Source organism: Vombatus ursinus, unplaced genomic scaffold (genome assembly GCF_900497805.2).
Source record: "Vombatus ursinus unplaced genomic scaffold, bare-nosed wombat genome assembly UNPS02014799.1, whole genome shotgun sequence".
NCBI lineage: Eukaryota > Metazoa > Chordata > Mammalia > Diprotodontia > Vombatidae > Vombatus > Vombatus ursinus.
In genome coordinates, this window is record NW_020954577.1 from 2508036 (window position 1) to 2524629 (window position 16594).

Here is a 16594-nt window from a genome sequence, read left to right on the forward strand (position 1 = left end):
CCAACCTGTGATCCATCATCCACGTGGTGTGTCCTCTCCCCACCCATTGTGGAGCATACATGCAGTACGCTTCCTCACACCCCAGGGAGAGACCCTAATAGAGTCCCTGCTTTCAGAGGAGCAGTCGGCCTGTCTTCCTTATAGCCTGGGCCCTCTGGGGAGTGCAGGCATGATGTGGAGCCCAGGTCAGCTGACCTAAGAGATAGGAACTGGTAATGCAGGAGAGGTGAGGAGAGAAGGGGGTGGGGAAAGACTACTTGGCCACCTGCCTGCCTCTAGGAGAGGAACACCCTGCTGCTGTCTCCACAGCACAGTCCACACTGGGTGTAGGCAGGGTGAAGGGGCTGAGGCTGGCCACCTGCTCACCTGCCTACCTGCCTGCCAGGGGAAGGGCCCCCTTAACTAACTGTCCAACATAACCTGCCCTAGGTGCTGGCAGGGAGGAGAGCAGGTGAGGCAATGTCAGCAGCAAGCATGCTGGCCAGGCATGCTTCTCCTCATTTCTCCTGTTCGTTTCACATGCCCTGATGCATGATCTTTCTCACCCTCTGGGCTGAATGCCCCCCTCCCCTCTGCTTGGGAGACCATTGTTCAAGAAGAGTTGCCCTGTCCGCACTTGGAAATTCGAGCCTGGAACTTTGTCACATGTAGGTCCTAGTAAATATTTTATGGTTGAGAATGAGAAGCAAAATGTGGAGAAAGGTGAAGAGTAGGAAATAGAAAGAAATGAATATCCCCTCATTCCCAAAGAATCCCAAAAGGCTTTGTGTAGGGAGTAAAATCAAAGAATCCTTTAAATAAAGAAGTAGATCTGGTGAGGAAAAGAAGAGGTAGAAAATATGTGAGAGAGAGGGGTAAAATGGAAACAACCTAAATCTAGAAACAGGAGAGTTCTGTGTGTAAATCTCTGCTCCAACATTTCTCAACTGTACGACTCTGGGCAGTTTTCTCATCTGGAAAATGGGTGTAATAATATCTCTTGTATGGGATTGCAGTGAGAAAAGTATTTTGTCACCCTTAAAATAAAAGGAGATTGGCGCATATTAACAGTGCCTCTGATGCGGCTTCCCAATATGAGTTAGTAGTATGAATTATTAGTGTTAAGTTATAGTATATTAATATGAGTTATTAATAAGTCTGGAAACCTTAAAGTAGTCATCCAATTGGTGAAGCTGGAAAGGAGTGAAAAAGCAAAAGATTCAGACAAAGAGCACGATGTTGCCGAGTTACAAAACGGGCATCCAAACCCAGGTCTCCTTCCTGAGTAAATCTAGCGCTCCAGTCATTGCACCCATTTGACTCCGGGACAGGCTGATAGAACTCCTCAACAAACAGAAGAGAATCTTCTCTCTTATCTGTAGGTCAGCGAAAAGTCACAGGAGACTTTTAATGAAATAAGGAGATTCCATTTATCCATCCATCCATTCAACAACAAACATTTTATCAGACACCTAATATTTCATACAATATATCCTAGGCACTGGGGGAAATATAAAGATGAAAAAAAGACATGGTTTGTGCCTTCAAGGAATTTTTTAATTTAAGAGATATGATAAGACCTTTGTGTAAATAACTATAATACAGAATAGAATATTATGAATGCATACAGTGAATACAAAGAAAGGGGAGGGAAAGAGGGAAAGAGAAGGGGGTGGGGAAGGGGAAAAAGAGGAGAGAGAAAGAGGAGGTCAGGGCGGGAGAATAAAAGAAGAGAAGGAAAGAGAGGAGGTGAAAAGAAGTGAGGAAGAGAGACGAGAGAAAAAATGGAAAGAAATTTGAATAGTGTGCTTAGGGGAGAAAGGGAAAGAAAGAGAAAAAAGAAAGAAAGGAAAGAAAGAAAAAAACAAAGAGGAAAATTATCTTGATTATTGGAGAAGGAACATGATAGTGCAGTGAATTTTCAGTTGGGCTAGACCTGGGCAATAGGGGCATTTAGGTGGTGCAGTGGATGAAGTGCCAGCTCTGGAGTTAGGAGGACATGTGTTCAAATCTGGCATCAGACACTTACTAATTATGCGACCCTGGACAAGTTATTTAACTCTATTTGCTTCAGTTTCCTCATCTGTAAAATGAGCTGGAGAAGAACGTGCAAACCATTCAGCATCCTTGCCCAAAAAACTCCTGAATGAGGTCACAGAGAGTTGGAGGTGACTGAAACGACCTGACAGTAACAACGAAGACTGGGTTTGAGCGACATCTCCAGCACTACCTCCATGAGTCTCAGTTTCTTCATCTGAAGTTGGGGATAATAAAACCCTTAGTACCTACTTCACAGTGTTGTTGACTGAAATGGTACAGTATGTATAAATCCCTTTTCAAACCTGAAAGTGCTCCATAGATACAAGTTATTAATTTTGACGAGGGTGAAAGAGAAGGTGCCATTTATAGAGACAATTGGGTAGAATCTCAATAAATGGAGATGGGAAGTGGTCAAAACAACTCCTGAATTCAAGTCTGATGCCCTGGTTTTTTTTTTTAATTTTCCAAATGAAAATCCACCTTTTCTCCCTCCCACTCCCTGCTCACATTGAGAAAACAAGAAAAGCAGAATCCTGTTACAAACGTGGGTTGTCAAGCAAAACCAATTCCCACCCGTGCATTTTCCATACCACAGTTGGACCAGATGACTGCCAAAGTCCTCTTCAACACTATATTTTATAATCCTGTGCTCAGGGAAGGCCAAGATGGCTTCTCATTATATGGCATCTCCATCACTTTGCCCTATCCTAGCTTTCTGGCCTTCTTTCACATTACTCCCCTCCATTCTCTCTATGGTCCAGCCGTACAGGCCCACTCGTAACTCACACATGACCCTCCATCACCCACCTCCGTGCCCTTGCATGGGCTGTCCCCCATGTCTGGCATGCCCTCCTTCCTCTTAGAATCTCTGGTTTGCTTGACGATTCAACTCAAGTGCTTCATTTTTCGTGAGGCCTTCCTTGATCCCTCTGCCAGTAGTACTTTCCCCTCCAAGGTGAACTTGTACCTGAGTTATATGCGTTTGGTATAACCTATAGGTGTATAATTTATATATCTATATAGGTACATATTGTCTCTGCCCCTTAGAATGTAAGTTCCTTCAGGGTTGGAACCATTTTGTCTTTGAATCTACAGTGTTTAGAGACGTGTATGGCACGTAGTAGGCGTTTAAAAATTGCTTGCTTGATTTTCTCCTGAATAGTTTTAAATTCATTTCAAAGTCAGTATCTCACCAACAGTTTTACCCAATATTCGTTATTGTGTTCTCTTTCACTATTATGATGGACAAAAGATGCCTGATTTATGGTAATAGGGGTTTTCTAGGTCAGGAAATGGTCAGTTTCATTTATCTGGGAGCAAATTGGGTTTTGTAGTGTAGACACAGGTTATGGGAGAAATGAAAGTATTGGAGCAAATTTGAGACTCACCATTTTGGTCCCTTATTAAATCTTCAAGAAATCCAACGAACATGCTGGGGGCCTTTCTCGAGATCTCTTGAAAAAGCCATGAATTTGGCATCAGAGGATCTGGGTTCAAATTCTGGTTCTTCCTGTATGGCCTTGAGCAAATCACAACTTCTCTGGGCCTTGGTGTTCTCATCTATAAATGAGAGGGTTGGATTGGACATCCTCAGAGTCCCTCCTAGCTCTCGATCTAGTAGTATTTCTGTCCACAGGCCCCACTTCAGGTCAGAAGAGGGGACTTCCAAAACACCTTTCATCAGAAAATCCCCGTCTATTCTGAACTCTCACTGTGGTCATGGAAACACACAAACAAAAAAACCCATTGCACGATGGAGAGAAACAAGCAGAAAGCCAGAAAGGGCTTAGGGTGGGTGGAGGAAGTTCACTGTTAAGTAAGGGGTAAATGGATGAGACCACAGAAGGAGCAAAGGCTGGCTTTATGATCTTCTTTCATAAGCCAAGAGCTGCAGCCAGTCCCAGAATTGGGAAGGTAAAGCCAAATCAATTCATGTCCCTCTGCTGTCCATATTCAGGACTATAAGTTGTTATTTTTAGGTAGATCACAGTTTTATTACCTCGTCCTCTGCTGTGTGATGGCTACCACCATCTCTTTATAACTCCTTGGGAATTGAAGTGGAAGAAACAGTGACTTCCATTATAAAGAACAGATGGAATCAGCTTCAAATTCCATTGCTTGGGGTGATCGGGGAAAAGAAAGTTAGGAAATGGTGATTTTTAGTTCAGTGGTCAAAGCTATCTAGTTCAAAGAAAAATGAAGGATTGTCAGTTATTAGATAAATTCATAGTATGTCTCCTCCACTGTTTACTTCATTGTGTATTATATCCAAGACCCTGTTGGTGACCCTCAGTTTGAGAATCACAAAGTCATTGAATCTCAGCACTAGAATTCTTATAATCGTGAAAACTCAGAGTTCATTTACTCCAAACTGTACCTGAATAGTAATTCCCTCCATGACTTCCCTAACAAATGGCAGTCCAGCCTCCACTTGAAGACCTTCAGTAAGAGAAAACTCACTGTCTTCCAAAGCAGCCCCTTCTGCTGGACAGCTCTAAATGTTCTCTTATCTTGAGTTAAAGTCTGCCTCCATGAAACTTGTACCTTTATTCCTAATTCTGCCCTTGGAACCTGTCTAAACCCTGTCCTGTAATGGTTTTTCAGATACTTGGGGACAGCAATCATGTTACCTCTAAGTCTTCTCTTCTTGAGGCTATCGCATCTGGTTCCTCCAATGGATCCATGTATGTCATGGTTTCTAAGCCTCTCACTGCCCTGGTCTGACTCCTCAAGATGTTATGTGGTTCATCTATTTCTTTCCTTTAAAATACCATGAAGGACTGGCATAATATCACTGATTTAGTCTGGCCACAGTAGAATTCAGCATGACTGTCACTTTCCTAGTCCTGACTATCACTTCCCTAGTCCTAGCCACTATGCTTCTCAAATGTACCTCCAAGATCCCATTAGCTTCTTTTTGGCTGCCAGGCCACACTGTTGACTAGTATTGAGCTTGCAGTCCATTAAAGCCCTTCAGTCTTTTTTTTTTTCACATGAACTGATGTCTGGCCATATTTCCCTCATTTTGTATTAGTGCCATCAATTTTCTGAACCCAAATCTAAGATTTTACATTTACATAAATACCTAGATAAATCTGTGATCTTACTGACATGGCTACGCCCTCTAACAATGGAAATCATAGCCCATTCATGTCTTACTACCTGATGCAATGCTTCTTCGTGTCTTCCCATAAATACTTCTCAAGAAATCCAGTCAACTGACATGCTAAAGACTTTCCTCTACTCCTTTTGGCCATGTGGAAATACCACAAGGTTGTTCATATTTTTGTGATCCTATGTACCAATTATCCCATCCAGTTATATGTCATCTCCAGATTTAACAACCATGATGAAACTGTTTTTCTGAACTTTTAGATCCTTCTTTTTTCTTTGTTTTTGTTATTGTTGTTTCCTTTTTAGTTAGTCTTGGCTGGAATAACAAGACCTCTTCTGGGGTGAGAGCGTGTCAGCCCAAAATGTTGATCAACTTCTCTATGTTTGTTTTAAAAAAATGAAGGGAACCATCTATAGGGTTGTTATTGATATCATACATTTGGAACAATGTTTTTTATTTTTGTATTTTACAGTAGCAAAGTGAAAATGTCTTATCCCCATAATTCCCACTGACATTAATGTCTCCTGATTACGCACCTTCTCACAATTTTGAAAATGTTCCCCTCTGTCCCATACAACTTATTGAATAATCATTCAGTTTAGTCTGTACTTGCGGCAGAAAACAAACAATTGGTGCCTTGGCTCTATTACATTTCCTGACAATCAGGAAATATGTTTGTGATGCAATAAATATTTTGTTCTGAGTAATTCAGCAAAGTGGCCCGTTTAGCTTTCGCACTGCAGGGATGCACCGAGGGGACAATTTTCGCTCGTCATTGACTCTGCACTGAAATATTTTCTGATTTTTGCCACAGCCTGTAGAATTCTGCAGTGAGCATGAGGCAGAGAACAGGTCATCAAAATAGTGCTCTAAGTCTGTGTATGAATGATGACAAGGTGACGGAACCCCTGCTGTACTGGGATCATTATAAGACGTTACAGAGGAAGCCACAGATGAGGGTCTTAGAGCATCACAGGAGGAGAGCAAGCCCCAGTGGGTTTGACAACATGACTGGAAGTGGATGGCAAATAAATAAACCCCTCTCCTACTAATTGCCACTTAGAAGGCCATAGCTATAAACAGAAATGTTTAGATACCAGGGAAGGTGGTTCGGGCGGCATATTTGCACTTACTTGAGCTCCTGGAGGAGAATGCTTCGTGGAACAGGGCAGCCTGGAGATGGAAAGGGGTGCGAAGGGTGTCCTGAGCAGAGACAGGGACCTGAGATTTGTCTGGGAAGACACCTGGGAGGGAGAAGAGTGCTCTTCAAGGAATTTGAGCTGCATAATATCCTTTTGTGACTTTTAACACATTTTATTTTGTTTTGTTAGATGCTGTAAACCATTCCTCGGGGCCTGCTTTAGCTTTGCTGCTGAATATATGTTTAATAGCTAGGTTGAGGTCTTTCTTTCTCATAACACTTCCCCTTGGAGGCTTGAAACTGTTGCTTAGATACACTCACCTCATCTCAGTGATGCCTTTGATTTAATCATGTACCCTCTTTCTGCTGCAGGTAAGAGATATGGGCTGTTTTTAAATCTGTCTTCTTCAGGTTTCTTAGCATGGATGGTATGTTGTTGTCTCTCACCTTTGGCATGTTAACTTCTCTGTCTTCTGCTGGGTATTTAAACTAGTATTTCACTTTTACATGAATATGCACAGCTTTGAGGGAAAGGTGCAGGTTAACCCCAAAGAGTAATGAATGTGTGGCATATTGGATAGTGAAAGAGATGAGCGTCTTCTCTGTAACTGAGTCTTACAGATTTGCTTTGAGTAGAGAGAGGTTTAGTGGCTTGTCTGGGATCACACAGCTTATCTGAGGCAGGATTTAAACCCAGGTCATCCTGACTCTAAGTCCAGGGTTCAGTCCATTATGCCAGGATGCATCTGAAATAACAAATGCTTGTTAGATGAATGGTTGAGTCATGGTTACTATTAACCCACCTTCTGACCATGGACAACCCCCTTAGCTTGTCTCAATACAGATACTCTCAAATATAAAATGAGGGGATTGGATTAAATCATCTCAAAGATCCTGTCTTGTGCTAACATTTTATTAATCTATGAGTGAATGAAAAAAAAATGGTCCTGGTCACATAGTGAGGGCAAGGGATAGACTGCTTGTGTGCCGTGTTACTGTCCACATGATGGCAAAAGATTTTGAGAAAGAGGCCTTGTGGCGTATTTACGGGAAGACAGAGGCAAGCAGTTTGCAAAATGGTAAGTAGGCGTGAATGGGAAGTAATCGTTGAGGAGGAATCTGCATCATTGGAGGGATCACTGATTCATCAGAATCTCAAGTATAACTGCAAAGCTTCTGCATATTATTTCATGATATGGAACTGGCTATTTCATACCTGGGTGGCTTTTTTGTGTGTATTCCAACAATGGTTTGTTTTCATCAATAACTTGTTTTTATACCCCCTTCGTTGACAAACATATCCCTCCTTTATTAGATCACCACCTTTATAACAAAAAACAAACTTTTACTTTAAAAATTACCCATTGCTTAGTCTCATTAAATTATTCTAGAACCATTCAATTTGCCCAGCTCAGTTTTCTTCCATGAGCAATTAGCCTGGCCAGAGACTTATCATTTCCATTTGTTTCAGAAACAAGATGGTGCTTATGTATTGCTATAATTAGTTCTATATTTTTATTACTCGGACACTTGTATATTTTCATTTGTATTGTTTCTATTTCTCCATCCAGATGATATTCTCCTTCACAGTAGGAGTGGTTTCCTGAATTTTATTTGCAATTTCATGAGTGAATGAATGAATGAAAAAGCATTTATTAGGTGCCAGGCACTGTGCTAAGCATCAAGGAGACAAATGCAGAATTTCCTCTGAATTTGTTCTCCCAACTCACAGCCCACTGACAGGTTGGGTCCCTGAAGGGACAGGACCACCATTATTACTCAGAGGGATAAACCTCAGGGGCCGTAGTTTTAATGCTGTTGCTCTGGAGCCCCAGCCATCAAAAACCAACCAGCTGACTACTCTAGCTCTTAGGAAAGGGATTTACTTAGAAAGCAGAGTAAGAATAGTTGGTACAAACCATCCTTCTAAAATCTGGGATGTACTCTCTCACAAATATGCACAAAATCTGTGGGTAAAGTGGGCACTAATAAAGTACAATTGTACACAATCAAGTTAGTCAACAAACATTTATTAAGCACCTACTACAGGCCAGGCACTGTGCTAAGTCCTGGAGTTAAAAGAAAAAAAAAAAAGGCATGGAACAATTTTTCATCTTGTCTCTAATGCATGGCATCCTGCTTTGTATGTGTGTATGTATGTACATATGTGTGTGTATATATACTTACTGAATTTTATTATTAAACTGAATATTAAGAATATTATAAAGATGAACTGGCTACTATGTCTATTAAACTTTTTATGAAAAGATGTTATTTAAATAGCCAGTTTTGGAACAGATTACGTATAGGCCAAAGGTTCAAAGGATCCATTTAATGCATATATATTGAAATACTTCTAAGTATTTGAAAAGTAGTTTGTAAGGTGCTGAAAAAACAAGTCAGAAAAATAAAAGTAAGAGGTTCAAGGAATTAGAAGGAAGTGCCCTGGGTCAACTCAAAGAGCTCCCAATTGGATCTCAGATCACTCCCCCCTAAGGCATCATTAAATCTAACTCCCCAGCCTGGTTTGAACCATAACTTCTTGGCTATTCTTCACCTCTTCAGGCCCATACTCTGGCGCACGTGCACACGTGCCATACATACACACACACACACACACACACACACACACAGAGACACACACACACACGTCCCCTCATTTAAGGGCAGGAGTTGAAGAGGTCAGAAAGACTGTGTGAGGCACTGGACTCACTGAGAAAAGGAGTGTCCTGGATGTCATCAGCCAATAGCTGACAGAATTTTGATTGGCTGGTAAATATGGATTCAGTGAACCTCAAAGGAGAAGAGGTTACCAAGTGATAGTGATGGAGGGAAAGCACCGAGAAGCAAGGAATATTCTGTCTGTTCCCCTCTCCCCTCCACCTACAACTAATGAGTGAATGTGCAGCTAGTGCTGAAAAAGGGAGGCCAAGAGAGCTGTGTCGTTTTGAGAGAGGCAGGTCTCAGGGAGGATGAGAAGATGGGAGAGGAACATAGCAGGCCCTTGGCATCTCCCACATGGATGCCTCCATCTTGGATCTGGGCATGCACAAGTATGCTTTAGTCATTGCAGAAGAATGTCAATCAGTGAAGTTCATTCAGCCAGAAATGGGGAACTTTCTCCTTAAAGGCCTAGAACTTTGTCCTCTACCTCTGTGACACCCCTATCCCTAGGGTCTTTGACCCTAGAACTGGCATTGCTCCCTCCTGTGCCTCAAGTTTTCATTCTCCGTTCATGTCCTTGGGAAGGACCTGGTATCCCAGATCACTAACTGACTGGCAGATGGAGGAGTGGGGGAGTTGTGGGTGTCAGAAGGAGGCCTTTTGTGACCTAGAAATATATCTTTGCACTAGAATGGAGAGTTGATCCTCCTCCTGCAGCCCGAGAAAACTGAGTCAGAAAGAATAACACCAGGGATACCAGGGCTTTTATCTTGCTTTCTTCTCTTGTCCTCATTTTCTTTTTCCCCCCAGTTAATAGCATTTTATTTTTTTTCCAATTACATGCAAAGATAGTTTTCAACATTCACTTTTACAAGGTTTTGAGTTCCAAATTTTTTTCTCCCTCCCTCCCTACCTCCCTCCCCAAGGTGGCATGTAATCTGATATGGGCTATATGTGTACAATCATATTAAACATATTTCTACATTAGTCATGTTGTGAAAGAAGAACAAAAGGGAAAAACCATGAGAAAGAAAAAACAAACAGCAAAAGGAAATAGTATGCTTCGATCTGCATTCAGACTCCATAGTTCTTTCTCTAGATGTGCATAGCATTTTCTATGATGAGTCCCTTGGAATTGTCTTAAATCATTGCATTGCTGAGAAGAGCTAAGTCTATCAAAGTTGATCATATACAAAACCACTCATGAAGAGCTCAGAACACAGCATGCCAATCAGCCCTGAGATGGTAGTGATGTTGGGCTTTTTAGGCCAGACCCTGATAAAGCTTCCCAAAGCCCTAGAGATGCTTCCCTCTTCTCTCCATCAACCAGTCTGTGTGCGCTGAAGACTCCCTGTGAAGGCAAAAGAACCCAGTTCTCTCCCTGCATCCCTGTCTTGGGTCTTGGGACCAGGATGAAGAGATGGCCCAGGTCATGTGGCATCCACTTAAAACCATCTTGGGGTTGAAGGGGAGACGGGGAAAGAAGCAAGAGAGGAAAGTGAAGATAAGTTCCTCTTGAAATGCCTGGAGAAGTGTCCTCCCCCTCTCTCACACCATTCATATCTGCCATTCACCAGGTAAATTTCTTTAGGGTAACCCCACCAACAAACTGTAGCCTCAAAAAATCCAGTCCAATAAAGCAATAAAGCATTCATTAAGTGCCTCCTGTGTGCTGAGCAGTGAGCTAGGCACTGGGGATTCCAGTATGAAGAATGAAACAATCCCAACTCATCTAGAGCTTAATTTTAATAAAAGAGACAAACATATATAAATATATACAGCATAAATATAAATGGAATAAACATAAATATATGCAAATTTAAAAATAATCTGAGTTGAGAATGAACTAGGGGGAGAGACTTGTGCGATAATATGGGCCTGAGGCAGTGAATAGCTGGAAAGTTATGGCTCAGACCAGGCTGGAGAGTCTGATTTAACATGGCCTCAATGGGGATTGCTCTGGGACCCAGTTGGGAACTCTCTGAGACAGGTTAAGTTGAAGGAAGCTTCATGAGCCAGGGCATTTCCTTACTGACTTTTTGAACCTCTTGCTTTTATTTTTCTGACCTGCTTTTTCAGCACCTTGCAGACTACTTTTCAAATACTTGGAGGTATTTCAATATATATGCATCAACTGAATCCTTTGAACCTTTGGCCTATATAATTGTAATCCATTCCAACAATGGCTATTTAAATAGCATCTTTGCATAATAAGTTTGAAACACTTGATAGATGTACCAAGTTCATCTTTACAATTCACTCCAATAATAAACATTTGATAAGTATCTACTATTTATACAAGGCAGGATGCTATACATTAGAGGCAACAAGATGAAAAACAAAGTAGCCCCTACCTTCAAAGGATCTATAGTCTTCTAGGACTACTGATCTCCCTGGCTTCAAGTCCCAACGAAAATCCCACCTTCTACAGGAAGCCTTTCTAACACTAATTCTAGTGTTTTCCCTCTGTTGATTATTTCCTGTTTATCTGTATATGGCTTGTTTTGTACATACTTATTTACCTTATTAGATTGTAAGTTGCTTGAGGGCAGGGTCTGTCTTTTATCTCTTTTTGTATCCCCAACACTTAGCACAGTTCCTGGCACAAACCAGGTGCTTAATGTTTATTGAATGGTTGAGGAGGGATTTGCATGTGCACAGATAAATGTAATGCAAAGTAGAGTGTAATCAGGTCAAAGGAAATATATAGTGCACTAGGAAAAATATGAGGAAGCCATATTGTTATTCTCATCTGTAGAAATGGAAAAACAAGGACAGGGAGGTTAAGTTACTTGACCACTTGTTGCAAAACAAGTGGATAATGGCAAGGTCTAAGATGAGAACCAAATCTCCTGGTGCTCAGGCCACTTCTCTTCATGCAGGTGAACTCCAATTCCTGGGCTCCAAGGAGGTGGAGATGCTTTCTTCCTCCGACCTATGAATTCATTCATAGAGAGCGAGAACATTTTCTCTACCAATGTAACTCTACACATTCTCTGTAACAGAGGGTTGCTGAGAACATCAAGGTGCCCAAGGTCATGTGGCCATTATTTGTCAGAATAGTGCAGATCTGAGTGCAGATTTTGCTGCTGTCAAGGCCAATACTATCCCCCACATTATACAGCCTCCCAATGCCTCCTGAGTAGAGCCAGACCTCCACAAGATGGTACTAACCCATCTGGCAAGCCAGTCTCCCACTCATCTCCCACACATACTCTCTGTCCTGGCCAGGTAAGATTACCCAGTGTTCCTTTGGCTCCATGCTTTCTCATCTCCACACAGGTGTTCATGTTTGTACCAACACCTACAATACATTCTCATTCTACCATCTGTATTTGTTACGATGCTACCCATGCCTGAAATTGTTTCCCTCCTCACCTCTCCTAGGCTTGCCTGGCTTCCTTCAACTCACCTCCAACCTCACCTTTTGGAGGAGGCTTTTCCCAGTCCCCGAAGACCTTCCTTTTTTGTATGTATCTTTTTTCTTTTAAAGTGCTCTCCTGTGACAACATAAGCCCCCTCCCTTTTTTGGGGGGGAGGCTTTCTTTGTATCCCCAATGCTTAGCATGTAGTAAGCCCTTAATAAACACTTGTTGACTGACTGACTGATGATGTCTTCTGCCATTCCCCCAACAAGATGTTATCTCTCTCTTTCCCCAACTACCTTAGAACTTTCTTTGTAGCTTTCTTATCTTTGTCACACCCTGTCTTGCCTTCTAGTTAAGTTGTGTGCTACTCTTTATCCCCATTAATAGGTCATAGAGTCTTTGAAAGCAGGGACTCATTCTTGATCTTTTTCTGGCCCCAAATCCCTGGCATACTGATTTACACATAAGAAATACTCAGTAATCTCTGTTGAATAGAAATGAATGAACAACTTGACGATAACCTCATAAATATTGCCAAATCAAAGTCAATATGTTGGGATTGGTTCCAAAATTGACTAAGAGGAGGAGACCAGTTTGGATTGCCTTTGGGAAATTAATTACACTGTGTTTGAATGACCCCAAACTTCTTCCTGAAACACAATTCCATCTTTTAGGCTCCATTATTCTGCCACTGGCACCACATGGCTACAAATTGTAGATTAGCATAGTCTCTGAAGAATTAAAGTTGGTAAGTGACTCCAACAGCAATGGAGAGGCCGTCCATGGTCGGGCAGGAATAGGTTACAACATATTACAAAGGACAAACTACTCAGGAAAAAGACCAGATAGGATGTCATCGAAAAAACATATCCTGAATGTAAAAATATGGGCTAATCATCTAGCCAGAGCAAAGATAACCAAATCATGGCCCACAGGCCCCACTGGATAGTCTCCATGCAATGTCCAAAGATCTAGAGGAAGGGGCCCCAGCGTCTTAGTTGAACCCCCTGCTGGAAAACAAGGAGAAGAGTCTCACGGGATGAGAAACCAGGAATGGGCTCCCATCCCCATTACTGGAGGGAAGGACTACAAGGACCAGATAAAGATAAAAGGGTACACATAAAATACAAACCAACTCTGTCTGCAAACTAACTAGAACAGCTTTTTCTGAGAACAGTCCCCTATAGGTATGAATCTCTCTTTGCCATTCTGCCATTTGAAATAATAAAGACTGGTCTCCAGTTATAGTCTATGATTTTTTGTTTAAAATAAAAGGAAGAAATCAATGCTGTGTTAATGATGTAAAAAGAACACCCATGTTTCCTTCCATCCCTTATTGATTTGTCATCACATTGGAATTATTCTGATCTGGTTAAATATAAAATCAAAAACATTAAAGTTTACAATGTCATTCACCTAGATCAGCAACATCCCATTAATAAAAGCATCCAGGACTGGTCTCTGAGATTCTTAGCTTGCTACCTGGATCACTAATCATTTTGGGAAGGTCATTGCCAGCAAGTATTGCTTGTTGCCAATCTAATTCCTTGGAAAGTCCAATAAGGTTTTTCTTTCCAAATAACTGCAATTATCAGTCTCTTCTGCTTTCAGTGTTGAAATTATTTGCATATGCTTTGGATTATTATTGCTATCTGACCATTGTTTTGCTCAGAGACTTTTTATTCTTAGGGATAAATAAAAAGAACACAAAGGAATATTAGATATTTCCTTGGTACTAAGTCGAGCATTTGAAATAAGACTTTAATTTCAGAACAATCTTTGAACTTGGAAATGTCTTTACAAATTGGTAGTCAAATTAAGAATCCTGAATCTATGTAAGAAATTTAATATTATTTGAAATAAAAAAGTTTGCTATAACGTAAATTATTTTAAATTGCATTAATATTCTGTTCGGCTTCTGTTTGTTCTCTCTGTTCTAATCCTTCGTATGCATTATGTGAAAAATATTTTAAAAACAGCACAAAAGCACATTATAACCAAAAGCTGTGGCAGTGTTTCATTATAATTGCATACTTAAACACTCCAAAGTTGAGAAATGCAAAAGTAAAGATTTTCAGAGCATCAGCCATACTCTCTGTTGCATCCTAAGGACAAAAAACAGTCTTTGTCCAGATTTGTGATTATATCCGCATGGGGGACTCCTGGTATGGAAACTCTATCTTGCTTGTGTGAAACTAAAGGATCTTAAGAGAGTCGACTCGGGATGTTGAGAGGCTAAGTGACTTGTCCAGGGTCACAACTAGTGAAAGTTGGAGGCATAACTAGAACCCAGCTATTCCCAATTCTAAGGACAGAGCTCCATCCAGTCCTTCACCTTGACACCTGTTACATAAAACCTTTCTGGATTCTGCCAGCCTTCTCACCTCTCCCCTGCCCCCATTATCTAGTATCTATGTTGCATATGCTTTTCTGGGTACCTGACACTTCCCCTTATTAGAATATAAGCTCCTCAAGGACATGGATTATTTCACATTTGTCTTTGCATCCCAAGAGCCTAGCACATTACCCAGCACATAGTAGGTCTTCAACAAAAGCTTGTTGGTTGATCTATAACATGCAATTATAAAATTATGTAAGAAGATGCACATACAATTTTATTTATTTAGAACATATGGTTGCTTAAATAATATGAGAACCTATGACATACTTGGTCTATTAAAATAATTCTTCATATGGAAGCTGTGGTCTACTCGTGGCCTTCCCTCCCCTCCCCGACCCTCCCCTCCCCTGCTGTTTAGTCGTTCCAGTCATGTCTGATGCTTTGTGACTCCATTTGGGGTTTTCTTGGCAAAGATGCTGGAGTGGTTTGCCATTTCCTACTTCAGCTCACTTTATAGATGAGGAAACTGAGTCAAACTGCTTTAAATGACTTGCCCAGGGTCTCACAGCTCATAAGTATCTGAGGCCAGATTTGAATTCAAGTCTTCCTGATTCCAGACCTGGCAGTCTATCCACTGCACCATCTAGCTGCCCTCTGACCTCCCTGGCTTCTCACCACGCAAAATCCCACCTTCTACTGGAAGCCTTCCCCCAAACCCCTCTTAATTCCAGTGTCTTCCCTCTCAATTATTTCCTATTTATCCTGCATATAGCTTGCTTTGTATATATTTGTTTGCTTATAGTCTCCCCTGTTAGATTGTAAGCTCCTTGAGGGCAGGGTCTATCTTTTGCCTCTTTTTCTATCTCTAGGAAAGTAGTCCAGTTTGTCAGAGTGTAGAGTAGGTAAAAGGGGATATGATGAAATAGGGCTGGAAAGCTAGGCTGGATCAGGCTTTTATTTCATTGGGGAGGTAATGAGGAGCATTGGAAGCTTTTTGAAATTTCTTTGGCATCTTGAAGGTTGGCTGAGATGTGGAGAGACTAGGCCAGGGAAACTATTTAAGACAGTAAGGCACTGCTCCAGCCAAGAAGTGAAAGGCTTTAATACTTGCTATATGTTTATATAGTTCTTTAAGGTTACAAAGTGAGACCTTCGAAAGACCTTACTTTGGGAAAGCCTAGGTCACCCCGGGCCATTCCTGGACATCTTGACTTTTGTCTTGCCACTTGCCTTTCGTGACTCTGGAGGAGAGAGTGAGGCTGATGACCTTTTGAAGCCCTGCCTCACTTAAACCCAATCACCTTCATGATATCATTGATCCTCTTCTAGAAAGAAGGACAATATACTTAGCATAGTGCCTGGCACACGGTAGATACTTAATAAATGTTTATTGTTTGACTGTACCCCTGGTGAGAAGTAATTTTTTTTTTTGGATGGGATGGGGAAAAGAAGGGAATTTAAGAGCAGGTATAGCCAATGAAGGAAAATTGAAAAAGCTGACTCTCTTTTTGCTTGTATCTGTTCCTCTGGTGCTTAACATAGTGCTTAGCATACGCTAAACACTTAATAAATACTTGCTGATTGACTATAATATGTAAATTTAAAAAATCACTTACTGGTAAATCAAGTTATTTATTAGAAGCTAAGAAACCTTGGTTTTATATTGACACTGTTTCATAGAATCATCACTCCAGTGATCATCAAATCCAACCCCCTCATTTTACAGATGAGGAAACTGAGTCAAAATGATTTATTCAGTGTCACACAGCCGTAAGTTTTAAGTGTCTGAGATGGGATGTGGAAGTAAGTCAGTTGGGTTGGAGCAGAAGATTTGCATAGGAGAGCGGTGGTGATTTAAAGTTGGAGAAATCAGAGGGTAGAATGAGAAGATACCATATCATCTCCAGTCATGCCATGGCTTGTTCTGTTCTAATGCCTGCTTTGAA

General features: G+C 41.2%; 1 pseudogene; it reads right to left on the reverse strand.

The window, feature by feature from the left end:
- Positions 1-253: 253 nt before the first annotated feature.
- The window catches only part of LOC114050537, a 30774-nt pseudogene continuing 14433 nt past the window's right edge, over positions 254-16594 (reverse strand).